This window comes from Lonchura striata, chromosome 6 (assembly GCF_046129695.1).
Source record: "Lonchura striata isolate bLonStr1 chromosome 6, bLonStr1.mat, whole genome shotgun sequence".
In the NCBI taxonomy this organism is placed as follows: Eukaryota; Metazoa; Chordata; class Aves; order Passeriformes; family Estrildidae; genus Lonchura; species Lonchura striata.
The window spans coordinates 39,506,167-39,528,316 of record NC_134608.1 but is presented as its reverse complement, the minus strand read 5'-3'; the positions used below and the strand labels follow the sequence as shown (position 1 = coordinate 39,528,316).

Below are 22,150 nucleotides of genomic sequence, written 5' to 3'. Positions count from 1 at the left end.
TTATGTCCTTCATAGTTAGTTACAATTTAGATCAGCATTTAAAAAAAATATTCACTATTTCATAGGAAATCTTGATTGACAGTCAAAGAAAAATATTTTCTTTTTTATTAAACTTGGGAGGAGAAATATAGGGAGGAGGGATCATCCTTGCAACTGAATATTTGAACCTATGCTTGTTTTGATTAATTCTGATATGGGTTTTATTTCATTGGGGTTTTTTTGTTTTGTTTTGTTTTTTAATGCCTAGAGCATGTTCCTCTTCTGGTTTTTGTAGTATGACTGATGTATTCAAGTGCAAATAACATGGAAGTAAATATTTCACATGTCACAAAAACAGAACCTAAAGTGTAATTTAAGTTAGGAAACTTATGGAAGTTGTCTAGTAAATCTCAGAGCTCATAAAATACCCTGAAATATCAACATAATTTTGAAAGACTAATCATTTAATAATACAAGTTATATTATAAAGAAATAAACTTTATAACAGAAGAAATATTATGTGTATTAATAATGTTCATAAATGTAAAAAGGCTGCTCTAAAATTATTTTAAATTAAACATGAGAATCTAACAGAGATAAGTCTGATCAGCTTAGTTACTTCTACAAAAATTGCATTGAAATTTTTATTGGCTCCTGCCATCTACTGCATGGTATAGGGAATGCAGCACAGAAATGCGAAAACCTTGCAAAGTATATTTGCTGACATGTAATAAATATAGTCCCAAATTTCTAACACTTTCAAAGCTTAAATATCCTGCATGACGTGTTTTCCTCACCTCTTTGTATTCAGAAAAACGTTTTCCAGCATATCCTTCATTCAGCACATCAGAGTCACTGTGGCACTCTGACACGAGGTGCGTGTAAAGGCTGACAAAGTGTAAAAAAAGTGCCCACAGCCTGTAAGGCTGCACAAGTCCTGGGGGGAACAGCAGTCACCTTGGATTATGCTCATGGATCAAAGCTTTGCAGACTGATTGCACCTGATCTGCACCCCACTGTGATTAGCAGTGAAGTCTGGACAAAGCTGTCCTGAAGGCAGAACATAGAGAGCCTTTGGTGTAGTGAGGCTGCTTACAGCCACATCTCTTCTTTTTGGCACTGAAGGCAAGAGCACACAGGTGGAGTCTGCTTCTTTTGTTCAGCAGGCTGATGAAGTTTAATTTTAGAAATATTGCTCAAAGCAAGCTTCGGTTGCATGCTATCAGTCTTAGAAATGCATCAGCTACTAAGGGAAGCACCTGTAAGATCACTTAGCACTGTTTAATTCAGAAACCATTGCCCCAGTGAACTTTATTTTTAGTAAAGAAAGCAACATCTGTACTATTTAGACACATGCTATTTTAAACAAAGGGTGTTTGCCTTAGGCAACAGGATCCATTTTAACAACTTTTTGTAATCTGGTTAATGGGATCCAGCCTAAATATGCTACCCCTCAGGAGATTTTCATATCCTTGTGGGTATCCTTTCTATAACTGTCCTTATGTGACTCCTGCCCATCTTCAACCAGCTTTAATTGATGGTTGTTGTCAAAGTCAGAGGATGGTTTCCAAGGCTGGTAGACTGACAACCACCCAAACGGGCAAAAAGACACCAGAATCCCTCTTGCTGGTGTGTAAGGTGCAGATGGCAGGACATTTGTGTGCAGGGATGTACACGGTGTGATCCAGGTGTCTCTGTCAGGGCTGGGGCACTGCTGGGAGTAGCACCAATAGCCCCAATCAATGGCTCTGGGACCTGCAGCCCTGCCGGGGCCAGGCTCTGAATTTTAACCCTGGCCTGGCCTGGGCTGTGTCCTGGCCGTGCCTATTCCCAGCCTGTCCCAGCCGTGCCTATTCCCAGCCGTGCCTATCCCCAGCCTGTCCCGGCCATGCCTATTCCCAGCCTGTCCCGGCCATGCCTATTCCCAGCCTGTCCCAGCCGTGCCTATTCCCAGCCGTGCCTATCCCCAGCCTGTCCCGGCCATGCCTATTCCCAGCCTGTCCCAGCCGTGCCTATTCCCAGCCGTGCCTATCCCCAGCCTGTCCCGGCCATGCCTATTCCCAGCCTGTCCCGGCCATGCCTATTCCCAGCCTGTCCCAGCTGTGCCTGTTCCCAGCCTGTCCCAGCCGTGCCTATCCCCAGCCTGTCCCGGCCATGCCTATTCCCAGCCTGTCCCAGCCGTGCCTATTCCCAGCCTGTCCCAGCTGTGCCTGTTCCCAGCCTGTCCCAGCCGTGCCTATTCCCAGCCTGTCCCAGCCGTGCCTATTCCCAGCCTGTCCCAGCCGTGCCTATTCCCAGCCTGTCCCAGCTGTGCCTGTTCCCAGCCTGTCCCAGCCGTGCCTATTCCCAGCCTGTCCCGGCGGTGCCTATTCCCAGCCTGTCCCGGCCATGCCTATTCCCAGCCTGTCCCGGCCATGCCTATTCCCAGCCTGTCCCAGCCGTGCCTATTCCCAGCCTGTCCCGGCCGTGCCTGTTCCCAGCCTGTCCCGGCCGTGCCTGTTCCCAGCCTGTCCCAGCCGTGCCTATTCCCAGCCTGTCCCGGCCATGCCTATTCCCAGCCTGTCCCGGCCATGCCTATTCCCAGCCTGTCCCAGCTGTGCCTGTTCCCAGCCTGTCCCAGCCGTGCCTATCCCCAGCCTGTCCCGGCCATGCCTATTCCCAGCCTGTCCCAGCCGTGCCTATTCCCAGCCTGTCCCGGCCGTGCCTGTTCCCAGCCTGTCCCAGCCGTGCCTATTCCCAGCCTGTCCCGGCCATGCCTATTCCCAGCCTGTCCCAGCTGTGCCTGTTCCCAGCCTGTCCCAGCCGTGCCTATCCCCAGCCTGTCCCGGCCATGCCTATTCCCAGCCTGTCCCAGCCGTGCCTATTCCCAGCCTGTCCCGGCCGTGCCTGTTCCCAGCCTGTCCCGGCCGTGCCTGTTCCCAGCCTGTCCCGGCGGTGCCTGCAGGTGCTGGTGCCAGGCGAATTTCCAGCTTCGGGCCTGGCCTGTCCGAGTTCTCCCGGTGCCCTGGGCTCCCAGCTGGGCCTGCCCCTCTCCCTGGCTGTTCTGCCTGGCTCTGCCCCACTGGTCTTGGGCTACCTGTACCTCAGAGCCTTGTCCCCTGTCCCCCGGGTTCCAGGCAGCTCTGGTCACCCTCTAGGCCATGCACAAGGTGCACAAGCCCTCTGAAATTGCTGTGTCAAATCCCTGCTGCCTCTTCCAGACAGGGAATGAGGGGGAGCAGCATTTCCCTTTCAAAGTTTAAGGGAAAAAATGAAGCTTGAGGTGCCTTCCAATCCAAACTGTTCTATGATTCTTCCTTCAACTTACAGCTTGATTTCTTCAACTCAGAGATCAAAAAATTCTCACCTAGCCTTTTGTTAAATTATATTGCATTAAATATGACGGAAATATTCGGTGATGCCTATTGGTATCAGTTGTTCTGCTGCAAGTGCCTCCTCTAAAAACTTGCCGTAAGTGTGGGAGAAATTTTGATATATTTTGACTCACTACATCCCTAAAGAAACAATTCAGTGAAAAAGTGGCTATAGCTACAGGTTCTCCCTGGGTTGAGGCTAGACTCTGTTGAAGGCTTCATTTTTTCCCCTGGTTCTAGCAAAATGAGATTCCTACGTGCATAAGACACAAAACGACTTAAGGTCCATCAAGTCTTTGCTCATGGCCTTGTCAGGAAATCCTAAGAACAAACTACAGTTCTCTCAAGACTTAGGAAGACAAGAAGATGGGAATTTATTATGTCCCAATTTCCTCTATATTTTGAATTCTCTTCACCATGAAATGGCATTTCAGAATAAAATTTAGATAGCAGATGAACAGCAGATTTTTGCTATGAGTCACTAATGAGTTAATAAGTTAAATGAGTTACTAAGTGAGAAATTGAAATCTGAATAATTTCTAACATCTAAATTTGCAAGAATCCAAGAACCTTTCCAGGCTAAAGTTTCTTAGATTAAATTTTAGCAAATATAGGCTCCCTTTTCCATACTGTTCTTAAAATTTCAGCATTTCAAGCATTTAATCAAGCTATAAATCCTGTAATTTCTGCAATTGCTTAAAACTAATAGCAATTCAAGAAACACTGTTGAAACTTGTCTTAAGAACTATTGTCTAACTTTATTTAATTGGGAAGTGCTAACTACTAGGAAAACCAATTTAAAATCCAGCAGCATTATAAAAATTGTAATATAACTCAGAAGTCAGCTGCTGCTTTGTTTTGGTGGATGAAATTCAAACATGAACAATGTTTGTTAATCACTATTAAAATAGTAAATACTTTTTTGATGCTGCAATAGAGTGTGTAAGTCTGTGCAGATCTATCTGCATGAAAGTAATGTAGTCCTCTAAAGATGGAAGCATTTTGAAATAGGTCAAGTCTCATATATTTGCAACCCAAGGAACTGGAGGACTGAAAAGGAAAAAACACAAGTTGCAAGTCAGAGGTACTTCATGGTATTTGTCCTGCAGTTCAACAGGTAATCTGGCTGCTTTGGGATTTCTACATGGTTTTGGATGTCAGTAAGGACCATAAATTAAGCACAGAACATGCTTTGCAATTCTACTCTCTCCTCTGCAACAAAGAACTCTAAAATGTGAGCAAAGAGCCAAGAAAATCCCTTTTTAGCAAATTGGTTTTTTAATCAGTAGCAGAAATAATGAGCCCTAGTGACCTCCAGAACTGTGTCCCTAGATTTTCCTCCTTTCTTCCACTGTGTCAGTAGCTCCAGATCAATTGCTCCCCCAGTTTTACTTGCTTGGCTGAGCAAAGGGCAGCATGGTTTGCTGGGTTACTAGTTTGCAATTATGTTTGCACCGACTCTCTGCTTGGGACCTCCAGACTCTCTCCCTGGCCAGCTAACACCTCTTAAATGTGTCTCTCCTCATGACCACATGATCTTTGTTGCATAAGAAAACCAGATTTAAAAACCCAAAGCAGTCACTAAGCTGGAGGCTTTTATTTTAATTACTGCACTTTGAAATTTGGCCTTGTTTTGTCAAATGGAGAAACACTACTGGTCCTCTATTTTGTCCCTTTCCAGTAACTTGTAGGGAAAGCCACCACACTCTTTTAGATTTGTTGGGGATAATGCCAATAAGGTAAGCTCTCATTTCTGTCCTTCATAACACTCACAATGTGTGATTTGAAAAATGTTATTATACTATCTTTTGCATAAATAGGATTTCCCCTTCAGGATCACGACAATTCTAAAAGACAAAGGAGGAGTGTCAATTTATTGCCCTGGTAAATCTCTTGAAAACCTTCCTTTTCTTTCACAGCACACTGTGTGGCATCTGGTCACATAGTTTGGTGAGAAATATTTATCAATATGTGTGAGGGATTGCAACAATTTTATGTGTCTGCACAGTGTAGGAAGAAGGCACAGACTATCAAAGTGTGAGAGAATCTTGGTCTTTCACTTCTAATAGGATTTGAAATATTATCATCTGACCGGTTTCTCCAATTTCCTTATATGAAATAAAGATGGTTCATTTCAGATCTTCATGTTAAGGCGTTTCTTAGGTTTTATTCCTAGGAGAGAACCAGTGTGTGGACACTGGAACAATAAACCATTGTATATCAGCTGCTCAAGGGTAATTCAACTTTCTTTGATAAATTTGAGATAGCTCATCCCAAACTGACTTGTGTAGATTAAGCCAGATATTTGTAAAAATAAAAGATGTGAAATATTTTTTCCTACTCAGTACTGACTATTAATTTAGTGAATCAGGGCTGACCTACTTGGGTCTTTGTACCATGCTCTCCCTTCAAAAGAGCTCATTTGAATATGCTTTTTGGTTACAACTTTTGACTTCTTCCTTTTTTAAAATCTTTTCAGTATTTTATTCATGTCCCAGAACTCTATCAGTCTTCAGTCACACTCCTACTCTCTATTGTTTCTCTCAGTCTACAATTGTACACCTGCATGGTGATAACAATTCTCTCACCAAAAGAAGCACTGTATAGAGAATATTTCAAGGGACACTACACATTTATTTTGCACAGCTGCTCTCCCTTCCTGTTTTATTTTACACTCTTTGATCCTGCCAGTCTTCCCTCATAATAATTTCTGGTATAGGTCTGTGTGTTTTATTAAAAAGAAAATACATCTGCATTATCACAGAACTTTACTGATGGTAAAGGTCCTCTTTACCATCCAGAAGGATGGCGCAGCAACAAAAGGAAATTACTGACCAGTTTTGTAGATGAAACACAGTAGTTTATAGCTTAACCACATGGTCTTCTAAGGACTGATGTAGCAGCAAGAATTAAATTTGTATTGCCCAAGATAAGTTTATGTAGATGACTGAGTCATATTTTAAGAGGTTAAGAGCTTTGGCTCTAAAAGCTTTTTGTACCAGAAGTATTGCCTTAAGCTTTATTTTTAACTTAGTATTCTTTTTCTCTCAAAGCAAAAGAGGTTGCATATCCCTTGTGCATCTTTCTCACATTTCTGTGTTTGCTGATGGCAAACATGAAAGTTTCTTTCTGCATCTGATGACTCATAAAGTTGTTTCTTTGACTACTCAGCCTTTGGCTTGAAATGCTCAAGAATCAAGCCAAACAGGAACTTCCTGTTTACACACCAAAGGTCTTTTCCTCTTGTCTCTAACAAGATGGCATTTCAATTGTCACAGGACTTTTCCCCTAATTGGTTTTATTCTTCCAGGAGTACATAATTCATCCTTCTAGATGTCCACAATTATACTATTTTTTCTCTTAAAAAAAAAAAAAGGAATTTTTTACATTCTATTAAGTTTTATCAGATGGAGAAAGTGATCATCTGTGTGCTTCCAAAATCTAAATTGTGATCTGTTCTGCCCATTATGGTTTCATGACACACTGGCCAGAGAAGGGCAATTATAGGATGCTACATGCTCATGACCCTATAGATCTGCCAAAAGGATACCATTCTTTTGGACATGTTTCTACTTCTGTATGGAAAAGGCCAACAGCATTGCACTGTAAGAATGCCATTGTGTGTCATTGTGGATTACCAAGTACTCATCAAAAGCAATGATGAACTTAACTCACAGTGTTTTCCCAACAATTTTAGTCAGTTCATCTTCTGTTGTGGCATTGTACATTACCTATCCTAGTTTTCTGAAATTAGGCAAGAGAGAAAAATGAGGCAGAATGAAAAGCTCTGTTTCTCAAAGCACACAAGAAATGCACCTCTGCAATATCTGAGAAACAAACTCTCACCAAAAAAAAAAAAAAAATTTGTTTAGTTGCCTTCTTTCTTTATAGTCCCTACCCTTTTCTCAGGTTGGGGATTGTTATCACAGTTGGAAGCTGTTAGTTTCAGAAAGTAGGAAAAATAGGTAAAGTCTCTTTTCATGTTTTCCCTCTCATGCTGTTTTTTACTTTCTTGTTTTGTAATATATGGTGCTGTATCACTGATCAGCTGGACTTTTCTGTTATGTGGAATGAGAAAAACAACCAAAGAAAGTTGCAATAAGTAATACTTCATTTTCCAACAAAGAATTACATTTCACTGAATTGGAAATCAAGAACCAAAAACATAACATGTTTCTGCACAAATCCTAATATAAGTCCATTAACAACTTTGGTAAAAGATGCCTTTGAAAACTCTTCCCTAAAGGACTTGTCTCTTATAAAGAGGAATAAAAGGGGAAGATGGCAAAAGAGAGATAGGGGGAGACAATGTGAGGTCTCAGAGTTACTTTTTATTAAACTTCATGTTGAAACCAAACTGAGAATTGGCAAAGCTTCCAGAAAAATTTAGCAAAGAAACAGCTTGCAGTAATCTACCAACCATGGTTACTATGGCAATAGCAGTACACTGTGAAATTTAGTAGATATAATTTTCCATGATTCACTGTATATTTTTAGCTATTTTTTCTTTTTGTTCTCTCAGGCTGATTTCCTTTCAGAAGAAAAGGACTGAACGGTTAGGTCATGCCCTCAGAAAAGATAGAAAGGTGTCAGTTGATGCGTAAGTAAAGCTCTTATGTTCTAGCCTCAAATGATCAACTGTCCTAAGGAAATCTTGGGGTCTCAACTTCTACCCCATTCATCTTATCTTGAACCTTTAAGAATTCTGTTCCCTGCTTCTTGAAATCCTGCTATCCTTTGTTCACCTTAATTTACTTCTCTAATGATTTTTCCTTCTAGTTCACAGTCTGAATCACATGAATAATTTTTCTCCTTTCCTTTTTTTTCAGCTATTATCCAAAGCTATTATTTTCTAGAATAACACCTCTTTTCATTGTCACATGCTTTAATCTCAGGGTCTCAAAAATCTCCCATGCCCTCAGAATCCAATCGCACATCACCCACTGACTGATGCCCAGCCCATCCCTGAGCATCAATCTGCAGGACCCCAGACAACTCCCCTCAGTTTATATACTGCCTGTGATGTTCTGTGGTGTGGAATTTTTCCTTAGTGTAGGTCAGGTGCTGTCTCCCAGTTTCTTGTGCAGCTCCTTACCAACAGAGCCCAGAAAACTGAAAAGTCCTTGCCTTAGGGTAAGCACTACTCAACAACAACTAAAGCATCAACATTGTTCTCATATAAAATCCAAAACACAGCACTGCACCAGCTACCAGGGAGAGAACTATCTCTACCCAAGCTGAAATCAGGACACACCGTACATGTCAGAATCCAAGTACATTTAGGCAAATAGAAATCTACACAGAATCCCAGACAATCAGAATGTGCTCATGCTACTACTATTTGACCTTCCTTGCTCTTTACCTCTGACCAAGTCTTAGTAAAATTCACTTTTGGATTGTCAAGCTGCATTGTCTAAAGGGCTCTGCAGAATCCCAGAAGATTCTCAAACACTGATAGCTGAATGATTGCGAAGCCAACCAAGGATCACTGGCAATAACAGACAAGGATTGTCGGCAGTAACCGGGGATTGTTGGTAATAACGTGCTATGGTTGGAGAAGGTGGCCATGCAGAAGTAGGGTAGCAAATTCTGTGACAAAAGTCCTTGTTCTTGTTACTGGAGATAAGCACAGCACAGTTCAGCACAAGCACAGAATGAGGCTGACAAGCTGGAATGGATGTAGGGGAGGTCAAGACCACCAAATATTTCTGAAGCCCTCTGACCCATTTCCAAAAAGGTCTGAAAGAACAGACTGAGCATGATAACTGATTTGAAGAGAAAGCTAGAAACCTGTCTTCACAGTGGAAAAAACCTATCCGTAAAATGTTAACCTCACCAAGCCTGGGTGCACATCCTAGCATGCTGCACATCCCATCAGCTGGACTGGTACTGGAACAAGGACTGGTGATCCTTCCTTCCTTCCTTCCTTCCTTCCTTGCTTGCTCCCTTCCTTCCTTCCTCCCTCCCTCCCTCCCACTACCATGCATGTATGTAGTAGATCAGGGACTAACATTAGGGTTAGGATTAGCATTAGTGTTAGCTTAGACCCTCTAACTTTTGTTGTTCCTTTTGACCATGAGCAGCTACAAATCTTGGGTGCTCTCTTACCCTTAAGGGTGGAACTTTGCAGCCTCTAAGTGTTTCAAGACTGGGACAGTGTGCCTGCTATACTGCTGAATATAAACATCTCTGTAAAGTTGAATTTTTCAAGGAAGATATAAATGGAAGGAGCAGCAAAAATGCTGGAAAAGAGCAAATCTTTTGGCCAGTCGAGACTGGGGAGGCTTACAAGGATCTGTGCGGGACTTAAATGGCCAGAACCTGGATACCCACCATTCTCAGCTCCTACATATTATAGTTTCAGCTGCTAATAACAGCATACATAAATACAAATAAACACATCAAAGATAAGAAAATATTACTCAAAGTTAAAATAATACCAAAAATCATTTATTACAGCACAATATATTTGTATATTCAAACTTCCTGCTGCAAGATGTAGAAAAAGGCAGTGGGTTTGTTTATGTATATTCATGAGCATTTAAAAGGACCACAGTGGTTTTTTTCAAGACATAGCTGATCAGTAGCTGGGGCTGTGGTGCAGTGTTATATAATGCAACTTTATGACTTTGTAAGATGTCATTTGCCTTTCCAGTATTTATGGGCTTCCTTTTTATTTCTGTTTACAAAGCAGAGTATTTCAAATAAATACTTGCTTCATAGGGGTTTTTTACATCATGTAGGACATATTAGATGCAATTCCAGTATAAAATACAGCAATTCTGATTGTCTTCTGTCACAGAGATAGTAGACTAAAAATATCCTCATCTGTTACGTGGCAACAACCCTGTGTTCCTGAAATTATGTGTATCTTTCTCTGAGTATCCATGAGCCCTCACGATATGGGCATGAGGAGAAGTCAAAAGAAAAGTTTCACGCTCCTAAGCAGCTCTTGGAAAATGCTGCATGCTTTGGAATTTTCCTGATTTTGAAGTAGTTAATGCAAAGATTCAGCACTCCTGGAGCTCCTCGGTAGTATCAGCAGAGCCTCATGATGCAGCAGGCTCAGCCTAGGCAGGCTCAGCCTGCACAGTGTCTGCTGTGCTCTAGAGGGGCAGGTGGCACCCAGGCTGGGAGCTTGTCGGAATCTGAGGTATTGATGATTCCGACATTGTAGAAAGTCTCTGTCTTTCAGGCCCGTTGCCAAAGAAGAAGCCATAATTCGTCTGTGCTGGTTTTCAAGGTTGTTTATGCTTTCTTATCTCTAACATGTTCTGCTGCCCTGCCGCAGGTCTGTCCTGCAGGGCAGCGTGTGGGGCTCTGCCCTCAGTGGGATGTTACAAACATTAAATACCAGAAACTCCCTGTGCTGTATTTACAATAATGTGCCAATATCTATCACCTACATTGAACAGTTTATTCCCAGCCTAAACCAATAGAAAAATGTCAACACTACAGTGAAACATGGAGAGCATGAAGAAGAAAAAGGACAAGACACACCCAATTTCCTCCATCTTGTCCCCTTTGGACCCCTTATCTAGAATCCTAAAATTTTACTTTTGCACCCGTGCCTCCCTTAATTATTACTTATATCAAACACTCAGAGCTTGTAATTCATCCTGTAAGATTGAAAACTCTTTTCCATGGACAGAGATCAGAGACAGTGTCTCTTGGGGCTCTGTCCAGGGGGGTTCCTGACCCCCTGCCAGGGTCCCAGAACTTCCAGGGCAGCCAGAGGGATGCCCTGGATTCCCACAGGAGCTCTTGTCCAGCCCGCAGCACAGCTGCCCTGCTGCAGGCACTGGGCCTTCTGCTGAGAGTGCAGCACCACCCTTGCAAAATGGAGCTGGGAGTAAATTAAACAGTAACTCATCTGTGTCATTATAGCTGTGCATGATTCGCAATGTCTGTTCCGTTTTGGATAGATATAGAACAATCACTGTAGAGTACTGCTGATGTCATTTTTGAACAGCCTTTTCCATGCATATGAGATATATCCCATTCTGCCAAATTAATGTCTGGCATCTCTTACAGCCAAGACATTCAAGGCTTCAATTTCCCACAGTGCTGTATGTTTTTCTGGCACCACCCTAATTCATATTTCCTCTTTAACGTGTCTTGGACTGCTGCCTGTGGACTATAAGTTCTTTTTTAGGTTTCATTGTCAAGATGTTCAAATTTTTCTATGGCTAAAATAATTAAGCCCCTTTCTTTAAATGTTACATTTGTAATTAAATGCCAATATCGTATACCACAATATTGTATACCAATATCCTGTTCCTAAAATTGTCACACAGAACTTTCTGCTACATGAAGTTTAGGCAGAAATCTCCAGGTTTTACCAGAGGAAAACATTCCAGAAATAAAAGAAAATGTGAAATGTTCTAAAACAGAAGGAGTCTGAATTGTTTTTCCTATTCTGCATGCCTTGCCAAAAACAATAATGGTATGTATCTTACTGAGTATTGCAGTTTCCAAACTGTATTCCTTGCACTATCCAGCAGATGATGCTAATGTATTACAAACTGTTCCCTGTTCAATTTTAGTCAGAGGAAAGATGACCAGCTACAAGATGTAGTCCTGTCACATGCCAGGCATTCTTAAAAAATTTCAGTTGTCCTCTTTAATAATTCTTCTCTTTCCTAAAATGTGTGAGTCCGTGTGTCAAGATGAGTTGTTTTTTTGAAAGTATTTTGTTACTAAAGGTTGACCTTTTCTAATAGCACTCACCAATCTTTCATAACCCTCTGACATTCCAGTGTGTTTGATATATGTTTGACCATTTTCAGAAGTCCTTTGGCTACATTTACCATCTCTTTACTCATTTTTTATGACATACACCATAAGATTTTCTGCTGTGTCGAGCATTTATTCCTGGTTTCAGACTGCAGTAAATAAGTGAAGTCAAACCTTTGTACTAAAGAGACAAAAACTAGAAGGGGAAACATACCATTCATGATATGAATAAGAAAGCCAGAACTTAGATTCCATGAATCTTCCAGGATACCCAGCTTTCTAATCTAAAACCACACTTTAATTATAGGCTATGAAAGGAAGCTTTATAATCACTTCTATCTTGTAATGTATTCTGATTTTCTTATTGAGTGAGACTTGCTCCCAATTTCACAAGAAGCCTCCACAGAGGCATTTGGAGTTACTTGCAGAATGAAAATGCTACTAACCATATATATCAGAGACCAAGATTTTTCAGAGTGACAGTGCCTGTATAGCATTTATGGACAATGTTTATGTTTTGCTGCTAAAAGGAACAGAGGATATAAAGAACAGGTTTTCCAAGGTGGTTGCAGTGGTGGGGGAAATGGAATTTTCTTTGTTTGCTCAGTCTTGTCCTCATTCTCTGAAGTGGTAGGATCACAGCCAGCCCTTTCCAGAAGCTAGGCACTAGTGACCAGCAGATCAGCACTTGTGGTCCTTCCAGCCATGGTATCCTGTTACCTGCCTGCTGAATTGCTGCACTAATGGAAGATGGGCCAAGAGGACCACATCTCAACTTCTGAGGAGAAAAGGAAAACTAGAAAAGAGGAAATTGAGCTATCTATCTTTGGCCTTTATTTCTTTTTCTGTCTCTTTATTTTTTTAACTCTGCTCCTTTGGGAAAAGTATGGGCCCCTGAGGAGAAGGAAAAAACCATCTTGCTTCCTGCAGTGCAGAGGGCTGATGTCTGTCCTTTCCAGACTGTGAGTCTGAGACTAATTAGACCATTTGGCTTTTCTTGTACTTTTTTCCCCCAGGAGGGCTGAGTTATATGAGAAAGCTGAAGCTTCTCATGTCACTCTGCAGCATGCTCAAGGTCAGGCAGAACCCATTGCTGATAACTATATTGCAAGAGTTTGACAGCATAGAGGAGATCTAAGAATAGGCTGCCCAACAATCACCTAGGGCATGAAGGAGACAGGACATTCAAGGTTTAGGCCTTAGGGCTTGTGTGTCTTAGGGTAACAACTTGGGGGAAAAGCTGTTACAAGTAAATCAGCACAAAACCATTAATCAGAAGCCTACCTTCCTGTAAATCATAGGGTCATAATTGTGTGGTTGATTGTTGTAAAGTCATTAAAGCAAAGGAAAACATGAAATCAGTGGGCGGACAAATAGAACAAAGACCACACAGAAGTCACATGAGCTTTTTCCGATTCCCTGGCGTCAGTCACCAATAAACATACTTTCAGCACCATGTGAAAGGAGAAGAGGAGGAAGTGAGAGAGGAAAAGAGAAAGAATAACACTTCAGCCAATAACACTTCATTTCCCTTGAAGAAGAACCACTTGCTTGGCCAGAAACCTGCCTGAAATCTGATTTTGTGATGTGCAAATCCTGAACTCTATGCAAGTGTTGCAAAGTTACTATATTAATGCTAGAGGTAGATCACTGAAGTACAGAATAAGTGTTGAACACTTACCTTTAACAATCTAAGCAAGGTCCTACCACAATATCCTGTTAGGTACAGAGTTGGGGGGCTTAATAGAAGTATTTGGGCTCTGCTGTTCAGTGATTGCCTCTCTGAAGCAAGAGATTTAAAAAACATTTTATTGAAATCTGAAAGAAAGGGTAATGAGAAAACACAGAGGGAACTTGCCTTTAGCCATAGAACTGAGGAGACAAATATTAAAGAACCGGATGTGTTTTCTTTCAATTTGAATTTTGATACACCTACACCCTGGAGAGGGGCAGACTTTTTGTATAACTGACAGGGATTTTAACACAGAAGTACAGCTGGATGATGGGAAAGAAGCTGCTGATTGCTGTAGCTTAGCTTGATAGAATTCATCAAGGATGACTTTGCTTCCTGTGATGAGTAGGCACAGGAGACATTTGATTGCTACTGAGGGGACTGTTTTTAATTCACTGGATACATTTGGGTTAAGAGGATGAGCTTTATGGGCCATCATATTAAAGTAATGTGGAACAATAATCCAAAGTATTACAGGGGAAGCTAGGTTTAGAGTGTGTTGATAATCAAGAAAGAAGCGTTGTAGTCAGCCTCCGTAAAGTTGTGGTCAGAGTAGTAGGCACAGCTTTGCATATGCACTACATTGTATGCATTAAGCTGGGTGTTTAATTTTGCCTTAAAATGACTTAGCTTTAGGGTATACAAGCATGAATTTTTGGGCTGAATGCATGGGTCTGGAGAATCCTTTAGGTATAACAAAGATGCATCCAAAAAACGCTGATAGTGGGAAATGAAACTAATTTTCAAACACTTAGCAGGAGCGCAGATATCTAAGAGGTGTAATCTAGAATGGCCATAATGTGGAAGGATTTTCTTTCAAGGTATTAGTTATTTCTTTAGGAGAAACTGAATTTTTACTGAGAAAAAGGTTTACAGGGCTTGCATTCAATATTAAGTACTTAGCATTCCAAAGGAATACCAGGTTCCTTGTCACTTTGAACAGTGCACAATAAAAGTACAAATACTTTAATTTCTATCATTTTCTTTTGTATGCAATCTCTGCATGCCTAAATTACTTAGCAAATTGTACAGCTAGTAATCCAAGACTGCATGATTTACTTGTGAGACTTCAGAGGGATTGGAGCATACTGGGTAAGATGTTGCACATTAGAATGTGAACATTTGGGATCTCAAGAACTGTAAATTTTCTAAACAGCTTAATGCAAGGAAAAAGTATTTACAAAGTTAGAAACTACCAAATAATAGAAATCTGATCAAATTTACTTTTTCTATAGAGAAGCAGGGAATGGGGGCAGAGTTGCAAAGCAAGTAGGTCATGATGAGAGTTTCTGTCCAATTATGCATGGTATTTAGAAGAAAATGGAATACAGTTTTGTACATCCGTATTTCTGCTCCAAGGAGTAATAAGAAAATAAAATTACTCATATACTACAATTAATTGAATGCGCATTAGGTTCAAACTATAATTTCAATTAGAGACATAAATATCAGGAAAATGTTTTTATTCAAACAGCCAAGCTCATTGTTTGCAGACAAGGGACCTGGCACAGATGGAAACACAAAAGTACCTTCTTCTGTCTATTGAGTTATATATGTATAACTTAACACAGATGGCAGTTGGGTAGGAAATTTTTTGAAGGGAAAATACTTTTGGAGTGACAAAACCAACTTGGAGCCTTCTTCCATAGCACCTGTCTCAAGAGTGACAGAGAAGGTGTTTTCCAAATGTAGAAGTTGTCTTCTAAATATATGCTGTTTATTTCTTTCTTTTTAAATGGGTTGAGGACACTGCTGCTCTCTGATCACTGATTCTTTTCAGAAACATACATAAAGTTAATGGCTTGGACTTTGTTTTGAAGATTTGGGCTTCAATCAAAGCTGGCTTTAACAGGGAATGAAAATAGGAGGCTGCTATTTTCCAACACTGTTTGAAGTAAAAACTAGTGAAGAAATCATCACTCAAGAAATGAGACTTTAAGGCTGTGTTCTGTTGAGTGGGCATGGTAGTGTAGATGGGTGATTTATTGCAGACACTTCTGTTGTGTCATAATTCACTCAAAATAATGTGACTTATCACACATGCAGACTTTTAGCTTATTTCAACAGACACAGTTAAGTGCTAAATCGAGAACCATGGAAGTGAAAAAGGCTATCTCAGAGAGCTGGGGTGTTTATGTATGATTATTGGCTGCGCTCAGATTTTGAGAAAAGGGGATTTTACTGACATTTAAGACAATTGAAGGAACTGCCTAAGCACAGCCAGGTTTATATAAGCCCTGTGAAGAGACTCAACACAGTGTTTGCAGCAGGCTGTGTATGTGCTTGAGGATGCTGGTTAACAAATATTTCCTCTACTGCCTTAGGCTGTCCCTGCCTATGTCCAATTTCTAACAGATGCCACAGCACTACTTTGTGGAAATGCGCAATGAACAGAACCAGGAACCTCATCCAGGTTGAATTGCATTTTCTTTTCTTCTTTGACTATTTTTTGGACATATCCATTTCCTAATGTGGATTTACCACATGGCAGTTTATGTGCTCATTCAGAAACATTTAAGAACACAACTGAGGGGCAAGAAAAAAGAGCAGAAGGTTAGAGGTTACTGCTCAGACCACTGCTGTTTATATTTGTTCAATTATATTCACAGAAGTTCAGAATTTCCAACCATGTTGTTATTGGTAAAGAATAGCTTGGCAATGTGTTTTTCCATAATTTCAAGTAATAAGTAGAGTTCTTAAATCCCAAGGATGCCTGCAGGAGAGCTGATAGTAATAAAAATGTGTCAATTTACAGAATTTCAAAAATGTAAAAACTCAGGAATATGTTGGTATTCTGAGGATATGCACACTTTCAAATTGAAACATTGAAGAACTTAGTTACTGAAAAGATTGATCTACCTTGTAAAGATTTTTCTCAGCTTCTTTGACACATGTTCTGATTAGTCTCTTGGAGTGAGGATGAGGGTTTAATATTCAGATTGTTAGAAACACAGCTCAGAGATGAAAAGTAATTTTAGCTGCTGTGGGTAAATGCCCACATAATTCAGAATTTAATTCAAGGGACATGGAGGAAAAACAGAGATACATAGATGTAGGTACACACTGTGGAAAGGAAGATTTCAAAATTGTTTTATTATTAGCCTAAAATAGAAAATAATATATTCTTCAGTTGGATATGATAGTTTTGCAAAAGAAAAAAAAAATCAGTGAATTTTAATAGGCAAATTTTATTATCACTAAAAAACTTTGAATTTAGCTGTCACTGAATACCATTTTAGTTAAAATATCTATGCATTAAAGAAATAATTTCTTCTCTGCTTATGTATCTACCATCTACAAATTTTAGGGATTTATTTGGGATTCTGAATGGATCAAATTACAATGGTATTGTTAAGCTTTCCTGCTTGCATTTGCTAACTGATCTTCATCTTTAGAAGCTGATACTGGGTTAGTATTATTGAATATAGACATTAAGGTCTTGGTTATGATATTTAACTTGTATCCTAGTGATATGTGAAAGGAAGAAATTTTCCAGAATATTTCTAAGGAAAAAGGACAAAAACTGCATGAGGAAAGGTGAAAGCCTATACCTGTAAAGATGGTTTTCTTCTTTGGTAGTTGGATAGGAACTAAGTTGTTAGGCAAACTGTTTTAAGGTGACTGTTGTTTGTGTTTCTTTTTGTCTGTGCTTGCTTGTTTCTCCTAACTGGGTGAGACAGATTTGATTGTAGTGTCAGGTGATCTCTTGTTCAGTTTATACAAAACCTGTACATGTGTCTGCAAGTGTCCCAGTGGAATTCAGAGCTGTACATCTCTCTGACATATGTCAGCTTCCTCAAATATAAGGGAAAATGCTTTGTTTCTTCCAGGAAAATTCTTTTCATGTTTGGTCATTGTGAAATGCTTGTCAGGACTTTAAGTTTCATGGAATTATACCACACCTTCCTTCCCACAGAGGTTATGTAAACCATCAACCATTCTAGTCAAAGAATCACTCTGAAATTCTTGTGTTGTGAGTTATATCAAAATTCTGTTTATCATCAAGGATTGTATTTTATTATTTTTCTTCTCAGGATCTAGGAGACAAACAAGTGAACTATTTATCTAAATTCTTTTGACACCTTATTATGTTCCACACACTAATTCAAAACATATTTTTATGCATTCTTTTTTATTGCCAATTTTTTGTGTTTCTGGCTCTTTTTCTGGTGGAAAGATCAGCATTTGTATCTGTCAAATGCACCAAAAGTGCAGCATTCTACTCTGTTATCACTGGGCTGTTGGTTTCATCTTTTTTTTTCATGGAGTCACCAGCAGCTACTGCTCACGTTCTTGCAAGAACTTCCATCAGATATCTCCTGAATTTTTCTCTTACATATTGCTGAAGAAAGTCCTCAATCAGTGTCTTGCTGGGAGTCTAATACCTATTCAGTAAACTGAGTGTTTACCAGATTTTTTTTTTCCAGTCATTCACATAAGTTTTTTACATTTTCTTGGTGCTATTTTCTCTGTGGGCCCTGCCAGTGACTCCCAAAATAGTCTTTCAAGAAATACTATTCTGTTCTTACTGTACACAGAATTGCATTTCAATAACTTATGCTGCATTTCTGCCGGCATGCACCACATGCACCCAGCATCTCTTTCAGCTGGCAAGAAAAGGAAAACGCAGCACACCCAGCACTGACCACAGCTGTTGTTCCCTCCTCATTCACACACGTGGCACAGAACAGCTTCTCTAGAGACATGGTCATAGTTGCCCTCTGATCTACCTTTCTAGATGGAGATACTCCAAATTTCAACACAAAATTTCTTTACACTTGGTTTTCTACCATTGCAACACACTCCAGACACCTGATACGATCAATGACCCTCAAGGCTCAAGTTTAAATTCTTCTAAGGGAAATGGTACACATATCTCCCTTAAGTAGGCTATTCAGAATTATAGAAACCCAGACCATGAAAAGAAACAAAACAAAACAAAGCTCACCAAATCCCTTAATTTACAAGAACAGTATTTGCAGGTGGGGTCTCAAAAATAATGGTAATCATTAATTATGTCCTTTGCTGTTGAGAGACTTCACTGTAAGCCAAGTGATAACATCTGCTAAAACCTGATCATTCCATTTCCAGGTTTGTAATAAATAAATAAACAGCAGCAGCCTAATGCAGCGTTTTTGACACATGGACCACAGAGCTTTATTTCTTTTAGCCTCCCACTATAAATTGGAAATTGGTTTACATATTAGTGAGTCTTTATATATTCTTGATATATTCTTTTTAATCCTTAGGCTTGTTTGAATCACTGCTTACTCTGACATTTTATATCTTTATAGTGATGCAATAAAGATTGAGCTTAAAAATATGGCATGTGTTTTTTAACAAGGGTACAAGCAACAACATTTAATCAGGTAATAAGGAATATGCATACATCAAGACCAGAAGGTCTGTGCTCCGATACAGCCACATCAAAGATGATCCCTCTTCATCCCTCTTCTCTCAACAGGAAGGCAGCAATAAAGATACCCAGAATGAGAAAACAAAGATGATGGGCAGCAGCCTCGCCTAAGAATTAGGGAGGATGAAAAATGCAAAACTGAGGTTATAGTCATGCCATGACATCTTGACTCCCAGGGATCATAAAATTGCTTGTCAAAATTGTGGATTTTATGCCTGATCTAGACAAATCTAAAAGGCATCCCAAAGACTCAGAGCTGCTGTTCCCTGTCCTCTGTGTCACATACACCCATACACACAGAGCCATGATCAGACCACACACACATATCATGGAGCTTGTGACTATGACTGAATATGTGAAATAGGAGTGAATGAGTACAAGTGACTGAAATCAGTTTAATTAAAAAAAAAATAAGCATCCTCTTCCACAATCTTGAACTTTATGACACTGATTATTATACTTCCAATGCTGCCATTTAGTAATGAGTTATGCTATGAGAATTTCCATAATGCTAACACAGAAAAAGCATTCCAATGCGCCCATGGGGCTTCATGTCCTTGGGAAGACTGTGAACTGCAGTGAAGGCAGCAGTATGAGATGGGACCAGGTCTTTTTTTGGGAAGTATATTCCTTTCCCCCCACAAAACCTCCACCTACTCCTGCCTCTTTCCTGGATGAGATAAGGCAGTTCTGCTCTGTTTTAGCACTTTGCCAAGGAGATGTAGTAAATCCACTAGCTGCTACTGGGTGGAAGCACAGATGTCTTCTCAGCCCTCTGCTTCTCCTCAGCTGGGGCAGAGGAGGCATGTACTAGCATTGCCCCACAGAGAAAGAAAAACTGTCTGGCAGAGGCAGAACAGAGCACAGCTCATCTGGACTGCACAGGACAATGCAAAATATACATCTATAATACTGTAGTATTTTAGTACTCAATCACTTTGACCCCAGTGGCAACATAGATATTTAGGATTAGTTTATCATACTGTTGATAATTACTCATCACTGCTATCATTGCTAGATGATGAAAAGTTTGTCTAGTTTATGTCCAAGATGAGTATTCTCATATCCTGGGAGTCAGTGGTCCATTCTTTCCTCCAGAAGCAGTGAATTGAGTGTTGAGTAATCTGTCCTTTGAAACGTGTAAAGAAGCTGTTAAGAGAGCACAAAATGTGTTTAGCCAGCAGTACCAGCTGGATGCGAGCCCATCCAGGATATACTCTGCTCATCTGACAGCTGTTACCAGCCCCACATGAGGATCAGTCTCTAACTCTCTCATGTCTCATTCTGCCTGTCATCAACGCCTTTGTTTCGCTCTATAGGAGAGAAGGAAAAAGATATAACATAGGGACAATGCAGCACCTGGTGGGTACAGAACTAGGGAGGATTTGCAGGGTGGCAGGTGTTTAATATGATATGAACACCACACTAGACAAGTGGTAGGAAGTTCTTGTTATGCCATAAATTGCATCCTTACCCCAAAGAGTAAATTACTTTCTGGTCATTCCATCTGTCAGTCCTCTTCCTCTCAGAAGAAAGCTTTTTGTTTTCTTTTTTTTTTTCTTTCCATTCTCTGTCTATTGTAAAGAATCAGCCTTGTGACTGGTACATGTCGTATGTGAAAACTGATTCAAATGTGTCTGTTACTGCAACAGGAGAAAGTCCAGATGTCTGCCACAAGAGGGAAGGTGGAGATGGAGATTGGATAGCAGAGTATGCCAGCGAAGGGCTACAATGGCTGGACAATCCACAAGGGGAAACATTATTAGGTGCCCCATCTGTATAGCCTAGATTCATATTGCATGGCCCAGCATCATATAGCATGGCCCAGCTTCATATAGCAGTGCCCAGCTTCATATTGCATGGGCCAGATTCATATAGCATGGGCAGCTTCATATTGCATAGCCCAGCTTCATATAGCAGTGTGAGTACTCTGGCATTTAAATTCCTCCCATAGCAAGTGGGTGCTGAAGAGTAAAAGACCTTTAGTGTTGGAGAGTCAGAATATTTTTTAAACATCCACATCTTTCAATCTTCTTTTTGGAAGTCAACATTCAATTTTACGGGGTCAACAATAAGCGTGTTTTACAAAACCCCAAATTTGCCCTTCACCTCAGATGAGGAATGCGAAAAGCCTACTATTTTGCTGCCAGCAAAAATCAATGCCAGCCTTCAAAGGAACAAGTAGTAGCCTTGTTGTTGTTAGGTGATGATCTAAGGCAAGCCAAGCTTTCTAGAGAGACATACAAGCTTTTGATAAGCCATATAACACAGTTAGTCTACAGACATGCTTTGAGACTCACAGAGATCTCCAGAGCAGAAGGTCAGGCATGAACTTGATCTTGTGTAGCCAAAAGCCTGTCGCTTCCCCCAGTCACATCCTTTGGTCTAGCTAAGGCTGTTTCCTCTCCCTCACCGGCCTGACCGAGGGCCGCCAGGGTGGGAGCCCCGTCCCGGGTGGCTCAGCCCGGGACCGGAGGGCGCTGCGGTCCGGCCGGTGCCACAGCGCTGCCCCGTGCGCCGGCGGAGAGCGGCGCGGGGAGCCCGCCCGCCTCGCTCAGCCGCCGCTGTGCTGAATGCAGGGCATCATCCCGCGGCGCCCGGACCCCAGCGCCCTCTCCTCCCGGGAAGGCAGCGGGAGCCCGGCTGTCTCACAGCGCCGCATCGCTCGGTCACCCCTGTCCCCGTGTGCGCTCACACGCCTCCCCGGCCCGCAGCGCCCGCGGGCGCCGGCGCCTCCCGGAGGCCGCCCGGGCTGCGGCGGTGACGGGGGCTCCAAGCCCCTCGCCCCGCCGCCCCCTCCCCTTCTCCGCTCCCGCCCGCCCCCGGGCCCTCCTCCCGTCACTGATTCGGCGCCGGAGCCCCGGGTGCCCGAGCCCCCCTCCCAGCCCGGCCCCCGCCGCCGCCGCGGCTCTCGAGCTGTCAGTGCGCAGGCAG

The 22,150-nt window shown here is 41.4% G+C and overlaps 1 long non-coding RNA gene across 2 annotated transcripts in view; it reads right to left on the bottom strand.

Moving 5' to 3' along the window:
- Window positions 1-22,150, bottom strand: part of LOC110472047 (uncharacterized) — an 80,569-nt gene that overhangs the window by 58,177 nt on the left and 242 nt on the right. The window contains exons 1-2 of one of the 2 annotated variants that reach the window (XR_004148435.2): window positions 20,691-21,494; window positions 19,190-19,323 (exon numbers count right to left, since the gene is read on the bottom strand). This is a non-coding gene — a long non-coding RNA (uncharacterized LOC110472047). Of the gene's footprint in view, window positions 1-19,189; window positions 19,324-20,690; window positions 21,495-22,150 lie in introns of those variants that run through there. The other variant, XR_002465686.3, reaches the window with a different exon arrangement.